Source organism: Diabrotica undecimpunctata, chromosome 7 (genome assembly GCF_040954645.1).
Source record: "Diabrotica undecimpunctata isolate CICGRU chromosome 7, icDiaUnde3, whole genome shotgun sequence".
Taxonomy (NCBI): Eukaryota; Metazoa; Arthropoda; class Insecta; order Coleoptera; family Chrysomelidae; genus Diabrotica; species Diabrotica undecimpunctata.
In genome coordinates, this window is record NC_092809.1 from 36,506,374 (window position 1) to 36,521,212 (window position 14,839).

Genomic DNA, 14,839 nt, shown 5'->3' on the forward strand with positions numbered 1-14,839 from the left:
TAAGTAACATCTATTTTTCTTGCGCTATACAGGTTGTATAGGAAAACATGTCCAAAAACCTTATTGATAATACGATGGAAGAACAGAAACTATGTTTTTAGTTGGTTTCCCCGATATTAAAGCGACTCACTTGGGTTTTAAGAGTCGTAGGACATTGTATTTTTTAAAATTCGTGTTGAAATGCCAACATTTTGCATAAAAAAAATTAACTTCTTACATGTCGATGCCTCTAAGTTATTTTAAATGTTTATAAGCTTAAAATCACAGTACTTTGAACAATATTCAACAATTTGAAACATATTGAACAATATTTAACATTAACTTTTTAATCTTTAAATGATTTAATTTATGTAGACATGCCATGTTTTAATTTACTGGTACCCCGTTTTGCTTATTTAAAGTACGCCTCAGCGTGTTTAAATTCAAGTTTCAAAAACGCGCGTGTTTTAAAGTTACCATGACAACATCAACAGTTTTAAATATTGATCTGATCTGACAGTACATAACTTGTAACGTTAAATAAATAAAATATGAATCAAATATTACTAACAAATATTTCAAAAGCTTTAATCAAATATTTAAAAATCTTAATCTTTTAAATGAATGTGAAAAGTACAGTTGTTGGTATTGTTTGAAATATTTTTACTTCCGTTTTTTTAAATCAGAGGGAATGCTGTTCAAATTAATACTAGCGACATTCTCGGAAGCCAATGGGGTTGTACTTCCATTAATCGACGGCTTGTACTGTTCCGACATTTTCTGAAAGTAAGCAAGCACAACTCGTTCATCCGTATCTGTTACCTTTTGCTCTTCCATTCATTTAATGAACTTGTCATATTCTTTATAAGCGTCTTCCGATTTTTGTGTTATTAAACGCGATTCTGCTTTACTATTTAAGTATTTAAGTAATCAATGTCGGAACTCATTTTTAAGCAATATACAACCAGTAATAACAATTAATCTTATGTGACAGATTGCAAATTAATTTTTGTTTTTCTCATTTCCATAACAACGAAAGGTATACTGATACAGGTACATGAGGTACATCACAAATTTAACCATTTTACATTATTAGCTCTTATTTCAATTTTTTATAATAATAATACATAACTTTAAAGTGTACCAATAAAAAAATAGGGTAAAATATTAGTGGATAACTGGTCTTTAAAACACTTGCTTTTTATTTCGATCTTGCGCGATCAAAAATCGCGCGTGTTTTAAAGCACTCAATATCCACTTATACTTTAATATACTATTGTGATATTGTCCCCATTCTCACGCGAAATTAAAGTTTTTATATATTTTTCGAAAAGGTAATAATAATTTTCAAAATAACGACTTTTGAAATAACTCTAATATAAGTAACGATTTTTCCAAGACACTCTTTGATAGAGTATGATTATGTTTTCAGGTAAACAAATAATAGATGTTGAATTTTAAATTAATTCATTCTCGTAAAAAAGTAATCTGTAGTACCAGAAAATGTCGTCCCATGGTTCAAAATATTTTGAAAACTAATGAGATACACGAGTTAATATGTACTGCAAATGTTGGCTAACAGATTTTAGCGGAGACATATAATTAAGTGGGATAATAATTCATAACAGGTCGTTACCATATTATGTAACACAATAATGTAAATGTTACACAGAACACGATGTTAAAACCAACTGAAAATTGGACTAACTACACGAACTTGATAATTTATGATAAAACTGGGTATATATTGCCCTAATTAAAATTGGAAGGTTCTATAAACTTCTTGTACAAAGAGGGAAATTCTCGTTTTATTTAGAATCTAGGTAAAATTTGAACCAAACGTTTATTGTTTTGTAGCATTCCTCATTATTTATGTAGACTTGTTTTTCTGTGTTCTTTAACTAGAATGAGGTAGTGAATTCTATACGATGATGATATTTACAGGCGAATGGCGAATAAGTTACACAAAATCAAACTTATATGGAATCACCATGTATTTCAAACCGATATTTAATTCTTTTGAAAAAACTTGTTATTGTCGCGAAGAATAAAGGCTTTTTTTGAAAATTAAAAAACTTGTGAAACAATCAGATAACACAGCTCGGTATGTTATAGATTATTTGATTTAGTTGTACTATAAACGAAAAGAAATAAACTTCCTTTGCGTCCATAAACGAAAATATGCCTTTTATGCAGTTAACGCAGGCGCAAAGGGGAAAGATTATTAGTCTTGTGGAATAAGAAATGTCGTAACACAGGGCGTTGTGTCAAAAACTTATGCCAGGTATCAGGAATTAGTAACACTTAAGAATAGTGTTGTGAATTTATTAAAAGGTTCAATATTTATAACACTTACGGATTTAATTTATTTCTTTATTTATATTAACTTATCTGACAATAATTTATTATATTCGTACGTAACAAATTCGCGAGCGCGGGTGTTGAGAATTAACTAACTCTCCATATAAAAATGTTGTATTTATATACGAAATCCTGATATACTGGAATAGTCGAGAACATCAAGTTGGAGAATTCACCATAATTTGAATCTAGACTTCCACCGAAATTTCTACAATAAAACAGAATAATTAGTCATAAAAGTTAGGCCAGTATATTTATCGTAACATTGCCCCCCTCTTAAAAGATGGTTCCTCCTGGAACCTTGTCGGGACTGGAACCGGAACTGTATGCTGGTATCGGCAACTGGACCCTCTTTTACAACTTCCAGTTGTATAAAAATGACAAGGGACGGTTTTCTCTCCGCACCAGTAACTATGCGGATTGCAACAGACTAACACCTGGACTTCGGTGTCTTTAAAGATCTCCTCCACCATATTTCGGATAACCCTCCAATCTAATTGGCGGCACTCCAACTTTGGCATGGCTAACTTTTGCACGTCGGACTCTAGTACGTGCTCTCTCAATTGAAGTAAGGCTTCCCATACATCTCGGTAGGTAGGTTGGTCACGGGCAGTGTCTTTTGTTACCAGGTAGAAAAGGTAACGTGATGCATCTTGGAGTTTCAAGGTTTTACCGGGAGCTGGCACCTGGCATTGAAGTTCTGCAACTCGACCAAACTTCCTTCGAAAGACGGATGCCAACCCTGGTGCGTCTTTGATACTGGCCGGGATGGTGAGGGCCAGCGAGTAGTCATCGGGGAGCGCGAGTAGATCTTGCTTTTCTTCAGTGGTAACACCATGTCTCGCTTTACCGGTACCTCCATAGGCACCCATGAATTCCTCAAACGTGAGGTCAGACACATCGTGGACTTGGTTTACTTCCACTTCTTCATCTACGTCGTGGTCACCTTCGAAAGACGCCAGCCGGTTATGATGTACTATCATCGGCTTTCCCTTCGGAATCTTGCTTATTCGGTAGATGACATCGTTGATCTTCTCCATAATGAGGTATGGACCTTCCCAAAACTGCTGCAATTTGGGAGAACAACCTTTTCGCTTCTTGGGATTATACAGCCATACTTTGTCGTTCTTCTTAAAGCAACCCTTTTCGGCTTGTGTATCGTACCGTTTCTTCATTCGGTCGCTAGCGATCTGAAGGTGGGAACGGACCAACTCATGTACATCGTCCATTCTTCTTCGTAATTCGATCACATAATCTTCACCTGCTACATCTTCTCCAGGTCGACACCCAAACTCTAGATCACAAGGTAGTCGCATTTCGCGTCCGAATAGGACTTTCGCTGGTGTCTGGCCTGTTGATTCGTTAACAGCAGATCTGTAGGCCATTGTGAAGAACGGAAGGTATTGGTCCCAGTCTCGCTGATGATCGGACACCATCTTTGTCAAATATTTGCCAACTGTCCTATTCATCCGTTCTACCATACCATCAGATTGCGGATGATATGCTGTAGTTCTTGTTTTCTTCATGCCTAGTCTATCACATATTCCTTGGAATAGATCGCTTTCGAAGTTCCTGCCTTGGTCACTATGGATCTCCAAAGGCACTCCAAATCGGCTGATATATTCTTGGATCAACTTATCTGCAACGGTGGCGGCCTTCTGGTCTGGAAGTGCGTAAATCTCGACCCACTTACTGAAGTAATCCATTACTACCAGCATGTACTTGCCTCCATTTTCACTTTCTGGAAATGGCCCAGCGATGTCCAAAGCTATTCTTTCAAACGGGCTTCCAACATTATATTGTCTCATAGGAGCTCTCCTTTTTCGGTAAGGCCCGTTACTCGTGGCACAAATAGTACATTTCTTACACCAGTCTTTTACATCGTCGGAACTGTTCATCCAATAAAACCGTTCCCGAATTCGCTGAAGGGTTTTCCTTACACCAAAATGCCCTCCCGATGGACTGTCGTGTAACTGACGAAGTACTTCGGCTATTCTGCTCTTTGGGATCACCAACTGTCTTCTCTTCTCTGAACCGTCATCATTTTCCAGGACTCGTTTAAGCAAGCCATCTTCGATGATAAATGAGTCCCACTGGGCCCAATACGTCTTAACTACTGAGCATAGGTTTGATATTTCCTGCCAAGGTGGTCGACGGTTTTCCTCTTTCCATTTTCGGATTTTCTGTATAACTGGATCTCTCTCTTGTTCTTCCCTGATCTTAGTAGGCGTCCAGTCGTCGTTGACAATCGTCGTTCTTAGCACTGCTGCTTCCTTGGATTCCGTTTTGTTGCAGTGGGAACACTCTGCTGAGCATGGCCTTCTGGAAAGAGAATCAGCGTTTCTGTGGCTAACTCCGGCCCGGTGCTCAATCTTAAAATCGTATTCTTGGAGTCGTTCGATCCACCTGGCTATCTGACCCTCTGGATTCTTAAACTGCATCAACCACTTAAGGGCGGCATGGTCGGTTCGGATTAGAAACTTTCTTCCATAGAGGTATTGATAGAAGTGCTCTACTGATTTCACTACTGCCAGAAGTTCTCTTCTCGTGACGCAATAATTCCGCTCAGGTTTTGAAAGAACTTTACTAAAATATCCGAGGACTCGTTCCTGTCCTCCTTGAATCTGAGACAGCACTCCTCCAATTCCCACATTACTTGCATCTGTATCTAAGATGAACTCTCCTTCTGGCAGTGGATACCCTAAAATTGGTGCTGTTATTAAATGCTTTTTCAAGGTCTCAAAGGCATTTTGGCAGTCTATATCCCAGCGGTATTCTCTTGCTTCCTCTGTAAGTCGCGTTAATGGCTTAGCGATATCTGCAAACTTCTTAATAAACCTCCGGTAGTAAGTACATAGTCCAAGAAAACTTCTCACTTGATGTTTGTCAGTTGGTTTTGGCCATTCCTTAATGGAATCGATTTTTCCCTTATCCACGGCCACTCCTTCTTTACTGACTATATGACCCAGATAATTGACTTTACCTTGAAATAGCTGGCACTTCTTGGGGTTTAGCATCAATTGGGCAGCTTTAAGTCGATTAAAAACGTTTTCTAAATTCCTCAAATGATCTTCGAATGTCTCCCCCAAGACGATTATGTCATCTAAATAAACCAGGCATGTTTTCCAAGATAACCCTCTCAACACATTTTCCATAAGCCTCTCAAATGTCGCAGGAGCATTACAAAGTCCAAATGGCATAACGTTGAATTGCCACAATCCAGATCCTGTGGTGAAGGCTGTCTTTTCTTTATCGACTGGGTCCATTTCTACCTGCCAGTATCCAGACTTCAAATCTAAAGTAGAAAACAATTTACTTCCAGCCAATGTGTCCAATGTGTCATCGATCCGAGGCAGAGGATAACTATCTTTCTTGGTAACGTTGTTCAGCAAACGGTAATCCACACAGAACCTCGTCGTTCCGTCTTTCTTCTTAACCAGGACCACCGGAGAGACCCATGGGCTCGTAGAAGGTTCTATCACCCCGTCTTTCTTCATTTCCTGAACAATCGTTTCAGCTTCCTCTCTTTTTGCCTGTGGTAATCGTCGAGCTGTTTGACGAATTGGCTTAGCATTACCAGTATCAATTTTATGCTTAACAACGGTAGTTCTTCCCGTTTTTCCTCCTTTCGGTACGAAAATATCACGATACTGCCGAAGAAATTCCCTTAATTTCCTTTTCTCCATCTGGTTTAGAGACTGTCCTGCAACTGCAACCATTTGGTCGAATTTGTCGTTGGAATTATCAGATGTTGTCGCCTGACGAATTATGGATGTCACAGGTACACAAGTTCCTACTTTTGTCTCTTTCTTTATGGTCACTGGGTAGTCGTTGACATTGATAAGTCTCACAGGAATTTCTTTAGCCGAAGTCACCAATTCCTTTCCAATTATGATTCCACGGCCAACCTCATCGTCGTGGTTCCAAGGCTCCATCATAACAGGTCTCCCTTCGTCTACAATTCCCTGTAGTCGCGCTACTATGATCGTTTCGCTTCTCGCAGGCACGACTGTATCTTCTGTAATGGCTGCTTGCACAGTGTTGTCATTATGTGGATGGAGAAATACTTCCTCGTTGCCAACTTTGATTACCTTATTCTTAAAATCCAATTGGAATCCATGCATATTCATTACGTCCATTCCTAATATAACATCCTCTTCGATGTCAGCAACTATAACAGTATGGACAAACTTTTCTGCTCCAATCCCCAATTGTACCTGGATTTCTCCATGAATGTTGGCATTTTCACCTGTAGCGGTCCGAAGTCGCAACCTCGTTGGTAACAGTTTCTTTCGGCTGTTTATAACTGTCGGGCGTATAATGGTTCTGGTCGCTCCGGTATCCACCAACAACGTATGCTTTTTACCATTTATTTCTCCATCTACATATACACTATCTTCACGACATTTCAAAGAAGCTATTAGTATGAGAGGGTCTTTGGAAAAGTTTTGGGTCGAAGCTGCCCCCCTAAGGCTGACCCGTTCTAGTTTTCCTGATGGTGAGTTTCTTGATTTGCGTCGTACCTAGGGTGTTTACAGGAGCTTCGTACGTGTCCTATTTCGCCACAATTCCAGCATCTGATGGTCTTCGTTTTCTTATATGTCATGCTTTTCATCATATTAACGAGCTGGTCAAGTTTATCTTCATCTCCTTCCTCTTTTACAGTCCTAACTTTACTGTACCCGCCAGAGGCCTGCGTAGCTGACTCGTATTCGAGGGCGGCGGATAAGACATCAACCAGCGTCTTGTGACGAGCTAATCGTAGTGTTCTCTGCATTTCATGATCACGAAGACCATCAATAAACGTTTGAACGGCCAATTTTTCCATCATGTCTTCGGGAGCTGTTGGATAAGCATATCGTACTAATCTGGCAATATCTACCTCATATTCTTGAAGAGCCTCATCTTTCTTCTGTCTACGATTTTTAAGCTGCGACTGATATACATGCTCCAAATGTTCGTGGCCATATCGCATATTTAACCTCTTCTTCAGTTGTTCGAAATCATCGGTCTCCTCTACTGCTATGGTCTGAAGCACATCTAAGGCATCTCCTCGAAGAGCGATAGTCAGGTTTATAGCCTTTTCTTTTTCAGACCATCCATTCGCTCTTGCAGCTGATTCGAACTGTTTCATGTAGTTGTTCCATGACGATTTTCCGTCGAAAGTTGGGACTTTGACATGCACAGAACTTCCACTTCCTTCAAATTTCGGCCGTGTTTCCAACTTACATTTCGTCTCGTCTTCTTTTATCTCTACTCTAATTGGATTGTTTCCTCTCTCTGCTGTCCCTGTTTCCTCCATCTTCCTTTCCATCTCTTTCCATATCTTTTCTTCGAAGGCCAACATATCGGCAGCAACTTGGTTTTTTAACGAAGACACTCTATCGTCAAGAGCAGACATCTCAGAAGTGACTTTAGAGATGTTAGCAGAAACTTTGCTTTCCAGAGAAGAAATCTCGTTAGAAACTTTGCTTTCTAAAGAAGCGATGTCGCCGGAAACTTTCGAAATATCGCCAGAAACTTTGTTCTCTAATGATGCGATATCACCGGAAACTTTGTTCTCTAATGATGCGATGTCACCGGAAACTTTGTTCTCTAATGATGCGATGTCACCAGAAACTTTGGAAATCGACGAGAGGACAGCATCTTCAAATATATAAGTCTCTGGATCTAGTCCTTCTTCTAGCAAAGCGTTCTTTAGTCGTTGGACTAACTCAGCCTTTTTTCCGGTAGAAGCTAATTCTCTGTCTTCAAGATGTCTTCTTAAATTAGTCACTGTCAGCTCATAAATCGTAGCCATTTTCACAATTTATTTTATATCACACTTGTATTATTATTATAAGTCTAATTTATGTTCGATCCCACTTCTGACACCATTTGTTGTGAATTTATTAAAAGGTTCAATATTTATAACACTTACGGATTTAATTTATTTCTTTATTTATATTAACTTATCTGACAATAATTTATTATATTCGTACGTAACAAATTCGCGAGCGCGGGTGTTGAGAATTAACTAACTCTCCATATAAAAATGTTGTATTTATATACGAAATCCTGATATACTGGAATAGTCGAGAACATCAAGTGGGAGAATTCACCATAATTTGAATCTAGACTTCCACCGAAATTTCTACAATAAAACAGAATAATTAGTCATAAAAGTTAGGCCAGTATATTTATCGTAACAATAGACTAAAACAACGTGGCCAAAAAGTAACAATGGTTCGTCACTCTCACCCACAGCTTCAAAGGCAACTTTTGTAAGCTACAGATGTAAGTGTTTCAATTAAAACAATAAGAAAAAGACTTCAATTTAAAAAAAAACCATACGGGTTTCCGAGTTATCCAGACAGCTCAATATTGGTCGCTTAAAGTGGTGTCTTTAACACCAAAACTGGAACATTAGAAATTGGAAAAATGTGTATTTTCAGCCGAAACTAGAATTTGTGAAAAATCAAATGATCGACAAATTCGTGTACTTAGAGAGCGAAGAAGACACGCAAAAACGGAAATTGCCAGTTCTTTTTAGATATAAAGGAGAAAGTGTCATGTGTTGAGGAGCATTATTATCATTGATCAGTAAAAAAACTTCTTTAATTTTCATCCAACATTTGACAGCTGTAGGTATTTTGTTTTCGTTCTCTAAACTGTAGTTAGGCTCTGTAGAGGTGCAATGGGAGAAAATGTAATTTTCGTGCATAATAATGTGCCTGCACATACCAGCAGAGTGAAGATAATTCAAAATCATTTTCTATAAACCATTTTTAATGGAAACCATAGACACTATTCAAGTTTTTAATGGATTGCTAATAGTTTTAGTGTTCTGTGTATAGACAGAAATCTTCAGCATATTGTACAATATTAGATGCAATATTATGTTGTGAATTTATTAATTGTTATGTCTTTAATTTATAATGTCTTTACTAATTTATTATATTGTTCCTACTTTAATTTATTAAAAGGCACGATAATTTATATAAGTTTATTTATCACTACATATACAATAATTTATTAGTAGGCGAGCGTAACAATAATATCGCGAGCGCGACTCTTCTTTATTAACTAACCGTTTTCAAAATAAAAGTTCCCTTATATTTATACGAAAACAGCTGCTCTAGAATCCCATGGATTTTGACATCAATTGACCTGGTTTCGCCTCGAATGGACAGGCCTAATTCCGGAAGATTCGAATGGAACCAGTTTTTTTTATTACTTGGAGTTTATGCCAGCTATTCGAAAGGTCTCGTATATTCTAAAACAGAACAGCATTAGTCATAATATAATACGGTTATTTTAGGCCAGGATAATTATCGTAACATTGCCCCCCTCTTAAAAGATGGTTCCTCCTGGAACCTTGTCGGGACTGGAACCGGAACTGTATGCTGGTATCGGCAACTGGACCCTCTTTTACAACTTCCAGTTGTATAAAAATGACAAGGGACGGTTTTCTCTCCGCACCAGTAACTATGCGGATTGCAACAGACTAACACCTGGACTTCGGTGTCTTTAAAGATCTCCTCCACCATATTTCGGATGACCCTCCAATCTAATTGGCGGCACTCCAACTTTGGCATGGCTAACTTTTGCACGTCGGACTCTAGTACGTGCTCTCTCAATTGAAGTAAAGCTTCCCACACATCTCGGTAGGTAGGTTGGTCACGGGCAGTGTCTTTTGTTACCAGGTAGAAAAGGTAACGTGATGCATCTTGGAGTTTCAAGGTTTTACCGGGAGCTGGCACCTGGCATTGAAGTTCTGCAACTCGACCAAACTTCCTTCGAAAGACGGATGCCAACCCTGGTGCGTCTTTGATACTGGCCGGGATGGTAAGGGCCAGCGAGTAGTCATCGGGGAGCGCGAGTAGATCTTGCTTTTCTTCAGTGGTAACACCATGTCTTGCTTTACCGGTACCTCCATAGGCACCCATGAATTCCTCAAACGTGAGGTCAGACACGTCTTGGACTTGGTTTACTTCCACTTCTTCATCTACGTCGTGGTCACCTTCGAAAGACGCCAGCCGGTTATGGTGTACTATCATCGGCTTTCCCCTCGGAATCTTGCTTATTCGGTAGATGACATCGTTGATCTTCTCCATGATGAGGTATGGACCTTCCCAAAACTGCTGCAATTTGGGAGAACAACCTTTTCGCTTCTTGGGATTATACAGCCAGACTTTGTCGTTCTTCTTAAAGCAACCCTTTTCGGCTTGTGTATCGTACCGTTTCTTCATTCGGTCGCTAGCGATCTGAAGGTGGGAACGGACCAACTCATGTATATCGTCCATTTTTCTTCGTAATTCGATCACATAATCCTCACCTGCTACATCTTCTCCAGGTCGACACCCAAATTCTAGATCACAAGGTAGTCGCATTTCGCGTCCGAATAGGACTCTGGCTGGTGTCTGACCTGTTGATTCGTTAACAGCAGATCTGTAGGCCATTGTGAAGAACGGAAGGTATTGGTCCCAATCTCGCTGATGATCGGACACCATCTTCGTCAAATACTTGCCGACTGTCCTATTCATCCGCTCTACCATACCATCAGATTGCGGATGATATGCTGTAGTTCTTGTTTTCTTCATGCCTAGTCTATCACATATTCCTTGGAATAGATCGCTTTCGAAGTTCCTGCCTTGGTCACTATGTATCTCCAAAGGCACTCCAAATCGGCTGATATATTCTTGGATCAACTTATCTGCAACGGTGGCGGCCTTCTGGTCGGGAAGTGCGTAAATCTCGACCCACTTAGTAAAGTAATCCATTACTACCAACATGTACTTGCCTCCATTTTCACTTTCTGGAAATGGTCCAGCGATGTCCAAAGCTATTCTTTCAAACGGGCTTCCAACATTATATTGTCTCATAGGAGCTCTCCTTTTCCGGTGAGGCCCGTTACTCGTAGCACAAATAGTACATTTCTTACACCAGTCTTTTACGTCGTCGGAACTGTTCATCCAATAAAACCGTTCCCGAATTCGCTGAAGGGTTTTCCTTACACCAAAATGCCCTCCCGATGGACTGTCGTGTAACTGACGAAGTACTTCGGCTATTCTGCTCTTTGGGATCACCAACTGTCTTCTCTTCTCTGAACCGTCATCATTTTCCAGGACTCGTTTAAGCAAGCCATCTTCCATGATAAATGAGTCCCACTGGGCCCAATACGTCTTAACTACTGAGCATAGGTTTGATATTTCTTGCCAAGGTGGTCGACGGTTTTCCTCTTTCCATTTTCGAATTTTCTGTATAACTGGATCTCTTTCTTGTTCTTCTCTGATCTTAATAGGCGTCCAGTCGTCGTTGACCATCGTTGTTCTTAGCACTGCTGCTTCCTTGGATTCCGTTTTGTTGCAGTGGGAACACTCTACTGGGCATGGCCTTCTGGAAAGAGAATCAGCGTTTCTATGGCTAACTCCGGCCCGGTGCTCAATCTTAAAATCGTATTCTTGGAGTCGTTCGATCCACCTGGCTATCTGACCCTCTGGATTCTTAAACTGCATCAACCACTTAAGGGCGGCATGGTCGGTTCGGATTAGAAACTTTCTGCCATAGAGGTATTGATAGAAGTGCTCTACTGATTTAACTACTGCTAGAAGTTCTCTCCTCGTGACGCAATAATTCCGCTCAGGTTTTGAAAGAACTTTACTAAAATATCCGAGGACTCGTTCCTGTCCTCCTTGAATCTGAGACAGCACTCCTCCAATTCCCACATTACTTGCATCTGTATCTAAGATGAACTCTCCTTCTGGCAGTGGATACCCTAAAATTGGTGCTGTTATTAAATGCTTTTTCAAGGTCTCAAAGGCATTTTGGCAGTCTGTATCCCAGCGGTAATCTCTTGCTTCCTCCGTAAGTCGCGTTAATGGCTTAGCGATATCTGCAAACTTCTTAATAAACCTCCGGTAGTAAGTACATAGTCCAAGAAAACTTCTCACTTGATGTTTGTCAGTTGGTTTTGGCCATTCCTTAATGGAATCGATTTTTCCCTTATCCACGGCCACTCCTTCTTTACTGACTATATGACCCAGATAATTGACTTTACCTTGAAATAGCTGGCACTTCTTGGGGTTTAGCATCAATTGGGCAGCTTTAAGTCGATTAAAAACGTTTTCTAAATTCCTCAAATGATCTTCGAATGTCTCCCCCAAGACGATTATGTCATCTAAATAAACCAGGCATGTTTTCCAAGATAACCCTCTCAACACATTTTCCATAAGCCTCTCAAATGTCGCAGGAGCATTACAAAGTCCAAATGGCATAACGTTGAATTGCCACAATCCAGATCCTGTGGTGAAGGCTGTCTTTTCTTTATCGACTGGGTCCATTTCTACCTGCCAGTATCCAGACTTCAAATCTAAAGTAGAAAACAATTTACTTCCAGCCAATGTGTCCAATGTGTCATCGATCCGAGGCAGAGGATAACTATCTTTCTTGGTAACGTTGTTCAGCAAACGGTAATCCACACAGAACCTCGTCGTTCCGTCTTTCTTCTTAACCAGGACCACCGGAGAGACCCATGGGCTCGTAGAAGGTTCTATCACCCCGTCTTTCTTCATTTCCTGAACAATCGTTTCAGCTTCCTCTCTTTTTGCCTGTGGTAATCGTCGAGCTGTTTGACGAATTGGCTTAGCATTACCAGTATCAATTTTATGCTTAACAACGGTAGTTCTTCCCGTTTTTCCTCCTTTCGGTACGAAAATATCACGATACTGCCGAAGAAATTCCCTTAATTTCCTTTTCTCCATCTGGTTTAGAGACTGTCCTGCAACTGCAACCATTTGGTCGAATTTGTCGTTGGAATTATCAGATGTTGTCGCCTGACGAATTATGGATGTCACAGGTACACAAGTTCCTACTTTTGTCTCTTTCTTTATGGTCACTGGGTAGTCGTTGACATTGATAAGTCTCACAGGAATTTCTTTAGCCGAAGTCACCAATTCCTTTCCAATTATGATTCCACGGCCAACCTCATCGTCGTGGTTCCAAGGCTCCATCATAACAGGTCTCCCTTCGTCTACAATTCCCTGTAGTCGCGCTACTATGATCGTTTCGCTTCTCGCAGGCACGACTGTATCTTCTGTAATGGCTGCTTGCACAGTGTTGTCATTATGTGGATGGAGAAATACTTCCTCGTTGCCAACTTTGATTACCTTATTCTTAAAATCCAATTGGAATCCATGCATATTCATTACGTCCATTCCTAATATAACATCCTCTTCGATGTCAGCAACTATAACAGTATGGACAAACTTTTCTGCTCCAATCCCCAATTGTACCTGGATTTCTCCATGAATGTTGGCATTTTCACCTGTAGCGGTCCGAAGTCGCAACCTCGTTGGTAACAGTTTCTTTCGGCTGTTTATAACTGTCGGGCGTATAATGGTTCTGGTCGCTCCGGTATCCACCAACAACGTATGCTTTTTACCATTTATTTCTCCATCTACATATACACTATCTTCACGACATTTCAAAGAAGCTATTAGTATGAGAGGGTCTTTGGAAAAGTTTTGGGTCGAAGCTGCCCCCCTAAGGCTGACCCGTTCTAGTTTTCCTGATGGTGAGTTTCTTGATTTGCGTCGTACCTAGGGTGTTTACAGGAGCTTCGTACGTGTCCTATTTCGCCACAATTCCAGCATCTGATGGTCTTCGTTTTCTTATATGTCATGCTTTTCATCATATTAACGAGCTGGTCAAGTTTATCTTCATCTCCTTCCTCTTTTACAGTCCTAACTTTACTGTACCCGCCAGAGGCCTGCGTAGCTGACTCGTATTCGAGGGCGGCGGATAAGACATCAACCAGCGTCTTGTGACGAGCTAATCGTAGTGTTCTCTGCATTTCATGATCACGAAGACCATCAATAAACGTTTGAACGGCCAATTTTTCCATCATGTCTTCGGGAGCTGTTGGATAAGCATATCGTACTAATCTGGCAATATCTACCTCATATTCTTGAAGAGCCTCATCTTTCTTCTGTCTACGATTTTTAAGCTGCGACTGATATACATGCTCCAAATGTTCGTGGCCATATCGCATATTTAACCTCTTCTTCAGTTGTTCGAAATCATCGGTCTCCTCTACTGCTATGGTCTGAAGCACATCTAAGGCATCTCCTCGAAGAGCGATAGTCAGGTTTATAGCCTTTTCTTTTTCAGACCATCCATTCGCTCTTGCAGCTGATTCGAACTGTTTCATGTAGTTGTTCCATGACGATTTTCCGTCGAAAGTTGGGACTTTGACATGCACAGAACTTCCACTTCCTTCAAATTTCGGCCGTGTTTCCAACTTACATTTCGTCTCGTCTTCTTTTATCTCTACTCTAATTGGATTGTTTCCTCTCTCTGCTGTCCCTGTTTCCTCCATCTTCCTTTCCATCTCTTTCCATATCTTTTCTTCGAAGGCCAACATATCGGCAGCAACTTGGTTTTTTAACGAAGACACTCTATCGTCAAGAGCAGACATCTCAGAAGTGACTTTAGAGATGTTAGCAGAAACTTTGCTTTC